The sequence below is a fragment of the Furipterus horrens genome, unplaced genomic scaffold (assembly GCF_987537825.1).
Source record: "Furipterus horrens unplaced genomic scaffold, mFurHor1.1.pri manual_scaffold_9, whole genome shotgun sequence".
Taxonomy (NCBI): Eukaryota; Metazoa; Chordata; class Mammalia; order Chiroptera; family Furipteridae; genus Furipterus; species Furipterus horrens.
In genome coordinates, this window is record NW_028327179.1 from 76,240,110 (window position 1) to 76,257,867 (window position 17,758).

At 40.1% G+C, this 17,758-nt stretch overlaps 1 protein-coding gene across 3 annotated transcripts in view; it reads left to right on the plus strand.

Annotated features, from left to right (window-relative positions):
• The first annotated feature begins 828 nt into the window (after window positions 1–828).
• Window positions 829–17,758, plus strand: part of FAM3C (FAM3 metabolism regulating signaling molecule C) — a 57,641-nt gene continuing 40,711 nt past the window's right edge. Inside the window, exon 1 of one of the 3 annotated variants that reach the window (XM_090287431.1) lies at window positions 829–1,020. The gene's annotated coding sequence lies outside the window, so the exon portion shown is untranslated. Of the gene's footprint in view, window positions 1,021–1,061; window positions 1,195–17,758 lie in introns of those variants that run through there. The other 2 variants (XM_090287433.1, XM_090287432.1) reach the window with 2 other exon arrangements.

The window sequence follows — 17,758 nt, forward strand, 5'->3', positions numbered from 1 at the left end:
AAAATGCAAAGCTATTCTTTAGGTTCTGTGTTTTATATTTCCAGGAGAAAAGCTAAGGGTTTTACAGTACTTACTATGGTCAAACCCTATTATTTCTTTAATGCAACTTAATTTCTACCACCATGCATTGTTCTGTTAGTCTACTTAATAATAGTTAATAATGATAGTTAATTTTCTGCAATATGGATATGAATTATGAAACAATTTTTTATTTTAGGGTCAGATTTTATACAGGGCAGATTACCTATTTGGATAGATTACCTATTTATCAATACAATCATGGAAAGAATGTGTGTAGAGGAGAAAAACATTTCCAAATGTTGTACTGCTAAATAATTTAAACAAAATAACGTGCAAAAGACAAGCACTATTTTCTTCTTGAGTGCAACAGTTAAGGTTACCAGCGTTCTTGTGCTGCGGCCAGGTGATATTTTCACAATAGGTTTAGCTAGCTCTTAAGGAGTCAAAAGGTGTTGACTAATGTGCTAGGTTAATATAGCCATCTCATACATCTAACCAATAGACCTCTAGAATGGAGCTGGTTGTTTTAAAATTTCTGCTGGAAAGTCAGGATATGAAAGTGCGTGTGAACGGGGCGAGGAGAAGAGGGCGTGACACCTTCTGCCCTCGCCTGTGGTGCAACCCCGCGCCTCTGTGGCTCCCACGTGGCAAACCTACACTGCGCAGCGCCGGGACCTGGGCTACCGACCAACAGCAGACAAGTTCCTTGGCTCTTAGGCCCTTCACTCCGGCCTGTTTTGTGCTCACTCGGTCCTCCACCGTCAGGGGGCGCCCGCGGCCCCCTGTGGCGGGGACGCATTGGTCGCTTTAGGGAAGCGGGGGAGGAGGCCCAGCGGCGAGTCGGCTTCCTCCTAGCCACTCGCAGAGGCGGAGGAGCTCGGGAGGAAGCGGAGGAGTGAACGGGAGGCGGCGGCAGCTGCTCCCGTCGGCCTCGGGCAAGACTGACTGAGCAGAGGCCGGAAGCCGGGCGAGCTTGGCGGAGAGGCGGGCGGGAGGCCGGTGAGACGGTCGGGGAAGCAGATGGAGCAGCGGCCCAGGGCGGGGAGATTGGAGGGAGGCTCAGGGGAGCCGGGAACCTACCTTCACCTTCATCCTCAGCTCACCCCGCCACCGGGGGCGGCCGCGGGGCGTGCCCAGGTTCTCCTAGCGCGTCCTGCCGTGGGAAAGGCAATGGTAGGACTAGGGCTAATAGGGTGCGGTTGGTTGGGGGTCCGGGCCGCCTCGCTGAAGCTTTCATTCGTCCCAGGTGCCCTCTCCTGGCGCTGTGGAGGGCGGGGTTGCGCCTGCACCTGGCTCTTGGGCTCAGCGCTGGGGCTACCACCTGCGCTGCGCACTGGAGGAGGGGGCATCAGCTCGGAGTCTAAAATATGGGCCAAGTGCTCCGAAGATGCAGGGATGGAGTTGATGCTGCACTGGAGCTCTGTGGAGGCCCGTCTTGGCTCACTTGTACTAAAGTTTTAATGTCTTTTAAACTGGACGTACTTTTATTTTTAAAAAGTATCCAGCCCATTGTTGGTGGGTGTCATTGATGAATGTGCTGTTTGTTCATTTTCTTTCATCCCGTTTGTTGCCTATCCCCACTGTTTCTGCCATGTGTGAGGATGAGTGACCTTGGATCTAAACAGTATCAGGGTTGGATTGACGGTTTGATATTGAAATATCCCACTGTGATTTTTGTGTGTGTGAGTGTGAATTTATACTCTACCTTAATTTTTTTTTTTCGTGTAATATGGAACCACTGTTTAGTGGACAGAAGCTTTTCTTCGTTTCTTTTTTACTTATTAAAAAAAATATGGATACAATATTAGATACTATTAGATTGCTTACTAGGCACTGTGCCAAGTGGTTTTCATAGGCACATTTGTTTCTCACAACCCAAAGACTAGGTCCTTTTATCTATTTTTCTCAATTTTACAGAGAAAATATGAACTCCCTTAGAGGTTGATGCTGACCGTAGGTCCCATATCCCTTAAACACCTTGCGGGGGGGGGGGGGGAATTAGTGATATTCTATCAGTTTTTCCAAGTTTGGGGAAAAATGGCTGTTACAGTAATGCGCTGTGTAATAGCATAATGACACATCGGTTAACTATGGACCCATGTCCCAGAAGAGTATAATGGAGCTGAAAATTTTCCTATCTCTTGGTAACATCATACTCACATGTTTGAGGTGATACTGGTATAAACAGGCCTGTGCTGCCAGTCCTAAAAGAGTAAAGTGCATACACTTGACCCTTGAACAACCAGGGTTAGGCGCTCCGATTCTTGCGCAATTGAAAATTCAGGTGTAAATCTTGACTTCCACAGTCAGCTTTTCCACCGTAGATTTCACCAACCACGGATCAAAAACAGTATTTTCATATTCCCAACCGCAGATTCCCAACTGTGAATCAAATACACTATTTTAATCCACAGTTGGTTGAATATCCAGATGTGAAGGGCTAACTGTATTTATCAAAACAAACGAACAAAAAACAAACAAAAAACCACATATAAGAGGACCCGCACAGTTCAAACCCCTGTTCAAGAGTCAATTGTATGTACAGTACATAATATTGTACTTGATAATGATAATAAGTGACTGTGTTACTGGTTTATGTATTTACTATCCTATACTTTTTATCAATATTTTAGAATATACTCTAATAAAAAGAAAGGTTTGCTGTTAAACATTATATCATACTACACTTGCAGTAGCTCTGTGTTTCTCATGTTCACCTCATCTCTTTTTAATTTACTGATTTTTAGAGAGAGAAAGGGAGAGAGAGAGAAATATCAATATGTTGTTCCACTTATTTATGCATTCACTGGTTGCTTCTTGTATGTGCCCTAACTGGAGATTGAACCTGCATCCCTGGCCTATTATGCGATGCTCTAACGAACTGAGCTACCTGACCAGGGCTCACCTCTTCCTTGATTGCATCATTTTCTCTTGTGCTTCATTTGTTGGTTTGTGCAGTAACATGCTGTGTAGCTTTTAGCTTAGGGGTAAAGCTATATAGAACATAACCGAGGTATCCAGTAGGCTAGACCATCTAGGTTTGTATAAGTGCACTCTTATGATGTTGGCACAAGAACAAAACCACATAATGACATATTTCTCAGCACATGTTCCCATCATTAAGTGGCATGTGACTATTCACACAGGGTATTGCAAAGTACCAAGGGATTTCCATTTAACTTGGAAAATAACAGTTAATAACTTCAGCCATTCAACAATTTAATGTTTTCTTAGCACATTAAAGACTAGCATTTCTTGATAGTAAGAAATAAGAAAGTTCAATGCAGTGATTCTTAACCTGAGGACCTTCCAGAATCATCCACAAATGCGTTTTTTTATTTTTTAAAGTGTAGTTGGTATACAATCTTACTTATATTGGGTATATTAGTTTTAGCTGTAAATATGGTGACTTGACATTTTTATGACTTAGAATGTGATCACTCCATTAATTCTAGTATTCATCTGTTACTATGTAAACTTTGTAAAAAGACACAGGCCAGGTTCCCTCCAAACCCCCAATGTAGGGGGGCTCCTGTTTAAAAGGAAGTTAAATTGGCCCTGGCCAGGTAGCTCAGTTGGTTAGACTGTCGTCCTGATATTCCAAGGTTGCAGGTTCAATTCCTGGTTGGAGCACATGCAAGAACCAACCAATAAGTGCATGAATGAGTGAAACAACAAATTGATATTTCTTTCTCTCTCTCTCTCTTCCTTCTTCTCTCTAAAATCAATAAATAAAAATTTAAAATAAATAAAAGGGAGTTAAATTAAGAATGAAGCACCACTGGGTTAAAGTGACTTTTAAAAATAAACTCAGTGGATGGTTGTATTACAGAATTTTAGTATGGATTGCTGCCTTAAGCATTGTCAACTAGTTAATCTCTTCATAATTAATGAAAATACATTAAAAAGGAAAACACAATTGGGCTAAGGTACTGTTAAATGGCAAAAAAAAAAAAAAAAAAAAAAGTGTTCACTCTTGAGGGTCATAAAAGTCTTATATTTTTAGCACATATTAGGTCCTAAATGGTGAGTCTTGGTATTTAAAAATTTTTGTATTCATTTAAAAGTGTGAGAGTGACTACTGTATATCAGTAATTATTATAGGTACTCTGGAGGCTATGAATAAGGCAGCCTGGGCCCTCACAAAGCTCCTTTACTTTGTCTGAGTCTCTCTCTTTTCATTTTATACTTACTTCCTGAAGCTGAAAGGTGCAAGACCCAAGAGGCAAAAGATTTTGATCTTAGATCTCACAAAAATCCATCTAGCTCAGAGCTTAATACAATAGCAAAAATTTGTCTAAAAAAAAATTGTCTTGAACTTCGTCCTGAAGGATTCTTGTCTTTGGGATCAGATAATCTGGATTTTAAATAACACTTCTGCATGTTGTTACGTCATGAATGGCATTGATCAAATTATTTAATATCATGCAATGCCTTGTTCTCTTAATCTGATTGGGGAGATTAGACAAAATTCCCAAGATCTTAAAACTTTAAAAGGTTTTATGATTGCCCTGGCTGGTGTGGGTCAGTTGGTGGGGCATCGTCCCAGAAATAAAAAGTCACGGTTCCATTCCAGTCTGGGCATGTGCCTGGACTGCGGTTCCGTCCCCAGTTAGGGCTCCTGTAAGAGGCAGCTGATTGATGTGTCTCTCTCACTTCAATGTTTCTCGCCCTCAATCCCCTCTCTCTGGAATAAATAAAAGAAAAATAAATAAATAAAAGGCTTTATGATTTTTATTCAGCTCCTAAAATATAGTCAGCTGACTTTCTTTTGGAGGAGGTAATTAAGTGTTCCGGTCCTCTGAATTTGCACAGCTACTCCATCAGTATTCTTAGTTGAAACTGTTCTTTCATTACTTACATTTTTCTTATTTCTAACCTAATTTTTTCACCTGTTCATGGTTTTTCTAGTTTTACTGTTTTTTTTCTTTTACAATTTCCTTTTTTTAAGTTAAATTTAATTCATATAAAAATTTGCCATTTAAAAGTGTACAATTCAGTGACAATGCATTCACAGAGTTGCACAATTATCACTTCTGTTTGATTCTAGAACATTTTCATCACCTCAGAAGCAAACCTATGCCCATTAAGAAGTTATGTCCCCGCTTCCTCTTACTGCTGGCAACCACCAGTCTGCTTTCTGCTTTAGGGATTTACCTACTCTGGACATTCATGTAAATGGAGCCATACAATATGTGATCATTTGTGTCTGGCTTATTTCACTTAGCATTATGTTTTACGGGTTTATCCATGTGTGGCCTATATGAGGACTTCATTCCTTTTTACAACTGAATAATATTCCACTATGGATATATGCCTCGTTTTGGTTAACCATTCATCCATTGATGAACCCTGATGAGTTTTTGTGTGCTAGTGAGAAAAAGTTATATGGATATCTACAGCAATGAGTCAGTTCCTGGATTTTCATCCTAAATTCTGTAAGTCTTGTAAAGGTAGTATCCTGGTATCAGGTGTACTACCTGTTGATACCATCATATGCAGTTTTGAAGAACCTGTGGTTGATAAAAATTAATTTTGGTTCAGGAAACTTTACACTAGAAGCTTCTCACTATCCATTCTTTACAAATGGCTGCCAACTTGCATTCAGGTTTGTTGTTGTTTGTTTGGGTTTTTTTTTGGTTTTGTTTTTGTTTTTTTGTAGAATTGGTCAGCTGTCCAGGTTTTTTGGACAGATGGAACCACTCTGCTCCTACATTTGTTCAGATAGAAGGTCCGACTGACAGAATTATGTCTGCTGTTGTAGTTCTGCAAACTACTTAAAGGCAGTAAAGTACAGTGTATTTGTAGGGGAATTCTTAAACATTCATTCAGAATAGGAACCTACAATTTCTCATCTAGTATAATAGTTATATGAGATGAAGATAGTTATACTGTATGTAAATTTGTGCCTCTTTCTCTTTGTTCTCTTTTTTTGTGGCAATTAACTGGATATTTCTTTACCCTACTTATGTTCAACTTATAGTAAAAATGTATTTAGGTTTATTTTTGCCCGTGTTGTCAATAATGTCTATTTATCTCTATCCTTCATTTTTCTTCATCCTTCTAGATGGATGGCATAGTGTAAGATTAAATTAGTTGATATTACAACTGTTTGACAGTTATAGAACTCTAAAGGAGCAGGCAGAACTAAATGTCATTTTGTCTTGTTTTCTGTTTTGGGGATGTTTTGTGCTCTTGGTTACAGAAATCTATCACCATTTCATTTCTTTAACTGGATTATAACTTTTTAAGCAAAATTCTGCTTTGGCAGATGAAGAAACACTGCAAGCAAAAATCTGGGTAATTTTTATCTAACACTGTTGTAATCATTGCAAACAGGAGTTTTCTCAGCATCTTCTCTTCAGATTTATTCAATTGCCGCCTCTCCCTCCTCCCCCACCAGAGGGGACCTGACCCAGAGTCAGGCTGATTTCTATTCATTGTAAAGGAAAGAATGAAAATTCTCATTGTATGAATTTTACATTTGGCCTTTTTTGGCCTAGATCTGCCTCACTATTTTTTTTTTAATTTCTCTAAATTTCTCTTCTGTGTTTGGATTAGTGTAGATCTGAAGTTCTCAGATCTGCGCTTGAATGAGAATCAGCTGCAGAGCTCTGAAACCAGGCAGGAGTTTTAATCCTTACTCCCAGGGATTCTGGGCTGAGGAATATGCATGGAAAAAGCCCACAGGTAATTGGGGTGTTCATGCTGTGGCTGACATTGCAGTTAGGGCTTCAAAAAAACCAGATTTGATGTTTCATTGAATCTAAGATGTTTGTGAGGTACAACATATTTTATATACCACAAAGAAAAAAATGTAAGCCTAGTCCTGACTTAAGACTTGTTAAGTGAGGGAAGTAATGTGCATTTTAGAATCAATAAAATAGTGAACCACAGGCCCTTCTTTGTTGTGATAAAAGGTTATTAGGAAGCATAGAAGCAATGAAATAAAATTATAAGACAACATTTCTTCAGACCTTTTACTATGTAGAGTATTTGTTTATAATAAACTTTAATATAAGGCGTCCTTATATTGTAGTGATGACTGTTTTAAAATGCAATTTAGCTATATTGTAGGCTATAATGCATTCCAGTTTGGTCCATATTATTTTCATCCTATCCATTTCCAGTCATTTACGGGGTTGATGATCTAGTTCAGAAGCTTTATCTCTAGCTTCTTTGTACTTTAGTGCATTCCATTTGTAATTACAGTCCCCTGAAATACTTAATGTTACTTTGACATTGGGCATGGCTTGATCATTTTATTTTTATCTTTATATCCCCCTAACCCTCATTAAGGCCAGCTAGCTGTTTATAAGTATACATACAAGCCCCCTCCTGTCCCCTTGAGTAGTTTTAGGATATAGTGGTGACAATCAAGGTTAAGCACCAAATCTGTGTCAGAGTAAACCTGAACTCTGGCTGCCAGCACAAAAAGAGTGTCATTGTGGCATATTGGGTATTGAAGGAGAGACTATCAGGGTGAAACAAATCTGTCTTCACTAAAGAAAATTCAGTGAAGAACAACCCCACCTGCTCATGGTGCTTCCTTCCTTGCATCATCTTGGAAAAAGAAAATAACTTTGTCAGGAAGAAGTTGCTTAGCTGTATTAGATTATGGAGGGGAAGCAGAGCATGCGTCCATTTAGTTTTTAATCACTAGAAGGATATACCCAGTTAAGTGCTCCTTGATCAACTGAAGTATTTCAGAAATCTGGTATCTCAAATTTCTGAAGAAGTAAGAACTTTAGGTCTCTAACTAATTCACTGTAATTATGGAATTCTTGGATGTTGAGATAAACAAGGTTGAAATACTTTTGCTCCCAAAATGTAGTGAGTGTGGTCTGTCATGTTTGGTTATGACAAGAACAAAATTCCTAGGTGTCCTAAATTGAATTACAGCAGGCTGGTGGGGGGAAGGAAGGGATAAGAGAAGTTGATCAGTTAACTAACTGCAAGACAAAAGCAACAGAAGACTGCTCATCCATGACTGTGTGGTGATAGTTTGAGTTAACTGCCAGGTGGCTCTTTCCCCAATTATCTAGAGAGACTAGCCCAGTAGCTCACCATCAGGTGCCTCTTCTTGCTTACAGGTGACCTTTCTGACTGTTGCTCACAAACAACCCTAAAGACCAAACACTTCTTCCTTAGGGACTCTGTACCTCTCCTAGAACCATCTCCACCAGACCTTCTTCCACCCCTTTATCTGTAGTAGCCAGTGTATGTTCTTTCAAGATGACTTACATCTTTCTTCTCCAAACTGGCAACATAAAAAGCCCCAGCAACTGCAGGACCATGGCCATGTCTTTTTTACCTGGCACTGCTGCTGGTAGCTCAGACTGCTCGCCCCAGGACCTCGTGATTTTCTGGCTAGCAATTTGACTCAACTCTTTCTTTTAGAAAAGCTTGGCTGTGAATATTTTTGTGTAACAGTTACCTCTGTCTCCACTAAGACACTGGTGCATGTGGCACAGTTGCTCTAAGCAGAGCGTTTGCATGATTTAGCAGGGCACCTTCACTAATTCGTTTTTACCTGGAGGTACATGTTGGTATTGTAATTATATTGGGTCTTTTTTTTTTTTTTTTTAAATTCTTAAAAGGATGGAGTTGTATCTAGCTTCTGTAGGTCAGATATAAGGTTTCTAAATTGTTACTCTATTCACTGCCAGGAGAACAAAAAAAAAAGGAGGGGGCATAGCTAAGATCAGCCCCCGTTTCTCAGCTACTATGTAGGAGTTTCGAAGTTGGACAGTGAACAGGCTGATAGGAGAAAAAAATGGATTCATTTGAAATACGGTCTTGTAGGAGTTCTGTGGGTACTCTGGGCCACCAGAAAGATGAACAGGTGGGTCCCAGAGTAAATTAAGCCTGAAACATTGTTGGGGGCCAAAATGGCAGAACTGAAGCTTGGGGTAGACAACGAGAAGGCAGGGTCCTTTGGAAATGACAAAAAAAAGGAAGATCAAGTATAAGATGGATTGACTTCATAAAAGAAGCCATAGGCATGAATCTACAAGAGCCAATGTGGAAAGACATCGTGGACATCACTGACTCATAGGGTCGGTCTCCAGGCATTGGAACTGACTCAACAGCAAATAACACATACACACAGCGATTTATGGTAGACTAGAGGAAAGCTGAATCTACCCAGTACAATCCCAGTGGGTTTCATATCAGACATTGGTTAACATTCTGGGTGTGGGGGGTTGGGGTGGGGAATGGGGTTAAAACCACTTTCTGGCTCATTTCTGATTTTTTTCATTGTATACTTTTAATCCTGTTTCTGTTTCTTAGCCCTATTTGGACATTCAAACCTTTTTAAAAATATAATTTCAATATGATGCTATTAAGAAAATAAGAAAAGCCAGGTGATACTAGTTTAGATAACTTAAAAATCCAGGCATAGATCATCTGTATCCCTCTTTTCCCAAGGTTTTCAATAGGACATTAACATTTTATTCTAAAAGATTTATGTATTGGTTCTGTTGAGCCCCTATCTAAAAGGTTTGGTCTTTACACTGCAGCCTCACTTTTTTGAAGTCCACTTAATATCTTCCTCAGTGATACTTTTTTAAAAAAGTAGTTACTCTTGGCATTATAGAATTCACACAGATCTCCTTTTTCTCCTCTTTCCCATCCCAAATTTAAGGGAAAAAAAAGAAAGACTTTGTTTTTTGCTCCCTTTTTCTTCTGGTCAAATTGTAAGGTTAGTTTGGTCATTTAAAAATCTAGAATATTTTTCTAGTTGTTAAGTACTCATACTTTTCAGAGGCACATGATGTGCTAAAATGGCAGATTTAAAAAAAAACAATTTTCTAGGATTTAGTATCAGTCATCTAATACTCAAATACTTTCTCAAGTTAATAATTAGATTTTTTTCTTTTAAGCATTTAGTGTTAACACCAAATTGTATTAATTTATAACAAAATGAAAGAAACTCAGATATCATACTGATGGTCAGATTCTTTCAAATGAATGCAACCTTCTCTTCATCCCTTTTCATTCATTCTGTAATCTCAGAATTTATCCATCTGGCAAGCTCTATGGTAGTAGGTACCATCTGGGTGAGGCAGGGTACTTGAGCAGCCTGCATTTACTAGAGTGATAGTTTTTTCTTTTAATTAAGAAAAAGCTTTTGTAAAGATAAATATTTGGAATTTTAGTTTTTATGTATATTTTATTGATTATGATGTTACAGTAGTCCCAATCATTTTCCCCTTTGCTCCCCTCTTCTCAGTACTCCCTTTTCCCCAGCAATCCCACCCCCTTTAGTTCATATCCATGGGTCTTGCATATAAGTTCTGGGCTTCATCCTTTCCTATATTATTCTTAACTTCAACTAATTATGCTTCTTAATCCCTGCACCATTTCCCAGTTTCTCCTCCTTCCTGCTCCCAGCTAATAACCCTCCAGATCACCCCTATACCTATGATTCTGTCCCTATTCTGTCTTTTTGCTTAGTTGCATTTTGTTTTTATTTCTTAGATTCAGTTGTTGATAGTTGTGTTTGTTGTGATTTTAGTGTTCATAGTTTTGATCTCCTTTTTCTTAAATAAGTCCCTTTAACATTTTATATAATAATGGCTTGGTGATAATGAACTCTTTTAGCTCTACCTTGTCTGGGAAGCACTTCATCTGCCCTTCAATTCTAAATGATAACTTGGCTGGATAGAGTAATCTCGGTTGTAGGTCCTTGCTTTTCATCACATTGAATACTTCTTGCCAGTCCCTTCTTGCCATCAAAGTTTCTTTTGAAAAATCAGCTGACAGTCTTTTAGGTACCCTTTTGTAGGTAACTCTCTGCTTTTCTCTTGCTGCTTTTAAGATTTTCTCTTTATCTTGAACCTTTGGCATTTTAATCATGATATATCTTGGTCCTCTTTGGGTCTAGCTTGTTTGAGACTCTCTGTGCTTCTAGGACTTGTATGTCTCTTTCCTTCACCAAATTTGGGAAGTTTTTCTTCAATATTTTTTCACATAATTTTTTAATTTTGTGCTCTTCCTCTTCTCCTTCTGGCACCCCTATGATTTGGATGTTGGCACATTTAAAGTTGTCCCAGAGGTTCCTAAGCCTCTCCTCATTTTTTTTCAATTCTTGTTTCCTCATTCTGTACTGGTTGATTTCTTTTCTTCCTTATATTCCAAATCATTGATCTGAATCCTGGTTTCCTTCCCTTCACCATTGGTTTTGTGTGGATTTTCCTTCATTTCACTTAGCATAGCCTTCACTTCTTCTCTCATGCATTTGCCTTACTCAAGCATATCTGTCAGGCCTGTGAGCATCTTTATCACCGGTGTTTTGAACTCTGCATCTGTTAGGTTGGCTATCTCCTCATCGCTTAGTTCTCCCACTGGAACCTTGATCTCTTTCCCCTTTGGGGCTCGTGTGTTTGTTTGCCTCTGTGTCTTAGGTAGAGCTGTCACTCCTGTTACATTTAAGGGGCAGAGCTTTAGGTATTTGTCAGTACAGGGCGACCCGTTTCATCACGTTGTGGTGCTATATGTCGGGGAGGGGGTCACAGAGGGAACAATGCCGTTTGTTCAGCCCTTGCCCCTTTTCCAGGCACTTCTCCCACTTTTGTATGGGACTGGTGCCTCTCTAGCTGTTGCCCTGGCCATAGTTCCCACAGTAGGTGGGTCTGTGTGCATTCTAGGACCCTTTAAACAAGCGAACCCTGCTGAGAGACTGGCGGTTTCCTCCTCCGCTCCAACCCTCACTGGTTTGCACAGTCAGAAGCAATGAGGCTTGATTTTCCCCGGCGCTGGGACTGTGAGCTGCACGATCTGGTCAGGAGCTGGGAATGCTCCCCAGGTGTCCTTTCCCACTTTTTAAAACGTGTGACTGCACTTTCTGCTTGCATGCCTGCCGCCGCTGCAGCTGCCGCCACGGCCGCCACCACCACCACCACCACCGCTGCTGCCACTACACTGCGTCCTCTCCACCCACCTCCGCCCCTCCTACCTGTCTGGATGAGTATTTTTTCTTTATATCTTTGTTTGTTGAACTTCCATGCAGCTTGATTTTCTGGAACTTTTGGTTGTCTCTAGTTTTGAGGTAGTTGTATTTCTTCTTAGTTGTGGAGGGAGACCCAGAGTGTCTGTCTAGGCCTCCATCTTGGTCGGCAGTCCCTGAAATTCTATTTTTTTTTTAAGATTTTATTTGTTTTTAGATAGAGGGGAAGGGAGAACGAAAGAGAAGGAGAAAAACACTGATGTTCAAGAGAAAAGCCATCAGTTACCTCTCATATGCCCCCCCGCCCCAGGACCGAACCCATATCTAGGCATGTGCTCTGACCGGAAATCCTACCAGCAAGCTTCTGGTTTGCGGGACAGTGCCTAACCCACTGAGCCACACCAGTCAGGCAATATCTGGAATTTTAAAAGTTAAACATTAGATGCACAATTACCACTCTCCCCCCACCCTTTTTATGCTCATCTCAATCACTTTTAAATACCTACATATAAGAAATAATAGTGTCAGTTTCTCCCTCTCCAACATAATTTTACAGTTAATAAAATGGGATATAATAAGATTTATTTTTTTATCCCTTTAAAAAAAATCTTCTGTGATCACTTTGGGAAACATTCCAGAACCTAGATATATTCCCATCTTTGCTGTGGATGGACAGCTTCATTTTAGAAAGGGCAGGGTTTTTTTCCTTTTTTTTCTGAAGAGGATTTGTTATATTGTCTTTCATGGAGTTCATGCTTCTTCCACAGAAAGCAGTTGATTGTGGACATGTATAGCAAACACTCATAGAACACAGAATTTAGGATATCTGTCTGTCCTACTTCTGTAGTAGTACCTCTAGGGGACCAATACAGGCCTTGTGGCACTTGTGCGTACTGCTGATAGCCCAGCAAGAAATGTTGGAATATTGGTGTGTAGTCAGCAAAATTTATTCCTCTATTTTAAAAATATTTTAAAATATAATTTTTTATTCCTCTTTCTCAAGTTGGCAAAATTAGAACCCATGGGCTCTGTATGACCCACAGCCAAGATTGGTTTTTACATTTTTAAGTGGAAAAAAAAATCAAAGGAAGAATGATGTTTTGTACTGTGACAGTTTTATGAAATTCGAAGTTCTGTATCCATAAATAAAGTTTAACTATAACACGCCTGGGTCCCTGGATTTATGTATTGTTTATGACTACTTCCCAGCTACAGTGCAGAGCCTAGTAGTTGCCTAAAATATTGACCACCTGGTTCCTTTACAGAAAAAGTTCGCCAACAGTTGCTCTGTTTTATTCACATAAATAAAAGGATCTTTGCAAATAATTTTTTAATAACATACTTTTGTTTCTACATAAAATCAGAAAAACCTAGTGACATAGTTGCATTATCCTTTTTTGATTACAATATTACCACTTTTTGTTGAACTGTTTGGTGATGAAGATGTCGTCGGCAGCCGTCCGTCTCAAGAGACGATGGTGTAGCTTCTTAAGAGTCTATCTGCACCGCCGAGAATGGCTGTGCAGTCCAACTCGGGAGTGACATCGTATCTGTCTCCTCCCGTGTTGAATCGACATCTTGCGATGACGCTGAAGCTACAGAGCCTGGGCAGGGTGATATGGAGGGTCTGCTGTTGCCCATGCAGCAGACCCCCCCTCTCTTCGCAGCTGAAGGGTCCAAGGGAAAGACGGAGTCAATACAGCTTGGCTTCAGGTGCGCCGCAGGAGTTGCCGGTGTTGACTACAATGTCAAACCGCCTTAGGGACTCCGGCTCCGGATTTTCTGTCAGGGTTTACTCCCTTAGCCTTTCCCCTGAAGAGGTATGCTGCAAGGCAGCGGAGGTTTTTTGGAGTCAGAGTTTTCCTTCTCTGATGATGAAGATGTAATCTTTTACATTTAATTTTGAGGAGACCTGTGGTAGTCTGGGTTCTCCAAAGAAACAGAAGCAATAAGAGATAATAGGTAGATAGATAAATATCATAAGGAATTGATTGGCTCATGCAGTTGTGGAGGTTTAAGAAATCAAAGGATCTGCAGTTAGCAAAGGCCTGAGAACCAGGAGAATTGATGGTGTAAGTTTCAGTCTAAGTCTGATGGCAGGTGAGGACCAATGTCCCAGCTCAAAGGCAGTAGACAGAGTGAATTCTCCCTTACTCAGACTTTTTAGTTCTGTTTAGGCCTCCAACAGAATGGATGAGTGAGGCCCACTCACATTGAGGAGGGCATAGTGCCATACTCAAATTTTACCTAGAAACACCTTCACAGACATCTAGAATAATGTTTAACAAAATATCTGGGCACCCCATGGCCCAGTTAGGTTGACACATAATTAACCATTACTGGGCCTAAATGTACTTTAAATCTTATCTGCTTGTGCTTTGACCTTTTATTTTCCTTGTTCTCTGGAAAAGCCCCAGTCACATGAATATTAAGTGAATTGTACAAATTTCACTCAGTTGATTCATTTAAAATTGCATTTGTCCAGCACTGAGATAAAGTTGTATTGAATTGATAATTCTTTTACATTTATGAAGTGTAATTTGTAGTATTTTTTTCTGGTTTGTTACCATTAGTACTACATACATCAATGGATGTATATGTTTATTTCATTTTCTTCTGTCTTTGAGAAAGGTCCTAATACACATGCTTAGTCATTTTGTCAGATCTCTTGAGTGGAGTTGGCAGCAGAGATTAGCAATTCCCAGAGCAATTTGTAAAAGCCAGATTGATTGATATGGAATTTTGTCAACAAGCTCCTTATATTAGAGTAAGTATGTCAGTGAGCTGCTGGGGTGAAAGAGAAGTGGATTCGTTTGTAATATCAGCTTCTTATTCTTCATACAACCTTAGACAAATCCCTTGACTTCATCTGTAATGCATCTTAATACCCACTACACTAAAGGGCTGTTGGGAAGATTACATAAAATAAGAATCTGTGTGAATTTCTCTGCTGTATCAGAGAAGGAAAACTCTGACTCCAAAAAACCTCCGCTGCCTTGCGGCATACCTCTTCTGGGGAAAGGCTAAGGGAGTAAACCCCGACAGAAAATCCGGAGCCGGAGTCCCTAAGGCGGTTTGACATTGTAGTCAACACCGGCAACTCCTGCGGCGCACCTGAAGCCAAGCTGTATCGACTCCGTCTTTCCCTTGGACCCTTCAGCTGCGAAGAGAGGGGGGGTCTGCTGCATGGGCAACAGCAGACCCTCCATATCACCCTGCCCAGGCTCTGTAGCTTCAGCTCCACTGGAGAGGACACTCCAGCGTCATCGCAAGATGTCGATTCAACACGGGAGGAGACAGATACCGTGTCACTCCCGAGTTGGACTGCACAGCCATTCTCGGCGGTGCAGATAGACTCTTAAGAAGCTACACCATCGTCTCTCGAGACGGACGGCTGCCGACGATTTGTTATTCCCTGGTTTATGTGAACTACCAAGACCTTCCCCTCCTTGGTAAATGGTTATTTTTGTGATTTATTTTGTGTATGTAGAATTGTGTCCTTGTGTTAGAAACAAGGACATAGTGACTCCCAAACCAGTAAAAAGTAACAAAGGGCAAATGTAATTAAAGGGTCTTAAGGGCAAATGTAATTAGAGGATCTCTGAGAAGGGAGTTGACCGCACTGGCATATCTACAAACCACAGAAGGGGCATTTAGATAACCGTGTTAGATTGTAACTCCGGAGTAACCAGTAATGGAGAAAGGGGGAAGAAGGAGAGGGGAGGGGGAGCTAATTGCGTTAGGGCAGGGAAGCTAATCACTTTAGGGTGGCAATTTTAGGGTGGAGAAGATAATCACTTTAGGGTGGCAATTTCAGGGTGGGGAAGCTAAGACTATAAAACCAGTTTCCTTTGTCTACTTGGCGCGCACATTCTCCTGGCTGTGAGGGTGCACCCGGCTCTGCAGACTCATGAATAAAGGCCTCGCTTTACTGCTCAAGTCCTGTGTCCCGGTTTTTATTGTGAGTGTTTCTCACACTTGTAATTCAGATGATGTAGCTGGAGACCATCTCTCAAGGAAAGAATGAAAGGATCGATCAGTTCATTTATCTGTTTTTTCCTGACATTGATTGATTCTAGGATGATAACCTGCTTATTCAGCCTGATTTTCACAAAACTTCCCTAAATCAGACTAACTAGATAATTGGGCTGAAGGAAGTGTTTAAATTGTAAGACATTCAAAACAATCCAGTATGTCACTTTGAGACCCTAATTTAAGCTCTCCTTCAGGCTAGGGCTAGGTCACATTCTTAGTGTTTATTCAGAACAGTGTCTCACTGCTCAGCGGGGTCCTGCTGACTCTCCTTGCAGTGGTCTCTCAGGTGACTGTGCATTTGACATTATTAGCTACCCTATCTGGTTCAGTCATTTATCTAAAACACTGAAACTTGTTGTTTTGGCCTATGTATTTCACAAATGTACTCTCAGAGTTGTTTTTGAGTTTTTGTTTTAATCTGCCTTTAGTGACCATATAAGAAAAATTGTAAATTCTTTTACCTGTAGCTTCCGGATTAAAGAGATCTGAATTTCTAGCAGAGGTCTCTTTACCTTTTTATTGTTGTGCTCGTGTTCTCTAGACCTGATTGTTGGAGATTCAGCTTGTGGTTTTTACAAGTTCCCATTGTTCCTACATTTTTCCCCCTAAGATGATTGTGTGTAATGATATTCCTTGTTTTTAAATGTCCTCTTAAGAAGGCAAGTTAGAAATGAGTTGGAATCAGCACATTGTAAACAGATGCTCCTTGATTTGCTCTCAGATATATTCAATAGTTTCCTTATGCTGATTTACTCTTACAAAACTAATTTACTTCTTAAGCAAACTAATTAAAATGTTATGACTGAAATTTGATGAGATTTTAATTTAGGGATTATACTAAGTGTTATTCTCTGAGAAATTTAATGGAAAACATGAATTCAGCCACACAATTGTAGTTGTTTATTCGTGGCCTTAACTAGTGATCAGTTTAGAAGCAGGCTTGTGAGGCAGTAACTTTACTGGTACAGGTGTGGCCTCCTCAGCAAGTAATGGAAACGGGGAAATAGCACAGCCATTGTCTGCCCAACTGCTTATCACACTTTCAAAGAAATTTTCCTAGGTCACACTCAGATAAGAGTGAGTTGCTTTGGAACATTAGCTGGGAGGAAAAGCATGTGGGTGTTGCGAACATAGTGTGGGTTTTTGCTAGAAGTCAAAAGAGGATTTATAACCACTTGGGGTTTTCATTTGAAAAGCTGAGGATTTTTTTCTGCTTTTTTGTGGTGGTTTGTGGATATTTCAGAATCTTTTATTTCCCTTTGGTATTTCCCAAGCCTGTGGCTAAGTAATCAGTTTAAATAGATACACAGCACTGACTTTTCCTATAATGTGAAAGGTGTTCAGATAACTAACTAATAATGCTCAATTCAGTATTAGTTCAAGTATTGACATTTTCTTCAGGGTAGGTTAGGCAGAGTAAAGAAGTTTGTATAAGGGCATTGACACTTCAGATGCTCCCCACCCCCCTTACCCCTTATGGGTGAATAAAAAAATTGGGTGTTTTACTTCCTTTCAGTGTCCTTCTGAGGTGGGACATTATTTTTATTTGAAGCTGAATCTATGTATCATTAGATTAGACTTCATCAAACATCAGTATGAAAATACAGTTTAAATTATATATTTTTAATTTAAAACATTTTATTTTTAGAGTGAGGGGAAGGGAGGGAGAAAGAGAGGGAGAGAAATACCTATGTCTGAGAGATACATTGATGGGTTGCCTCTCGCATGCCCCCAACTGGAAACCTGGCC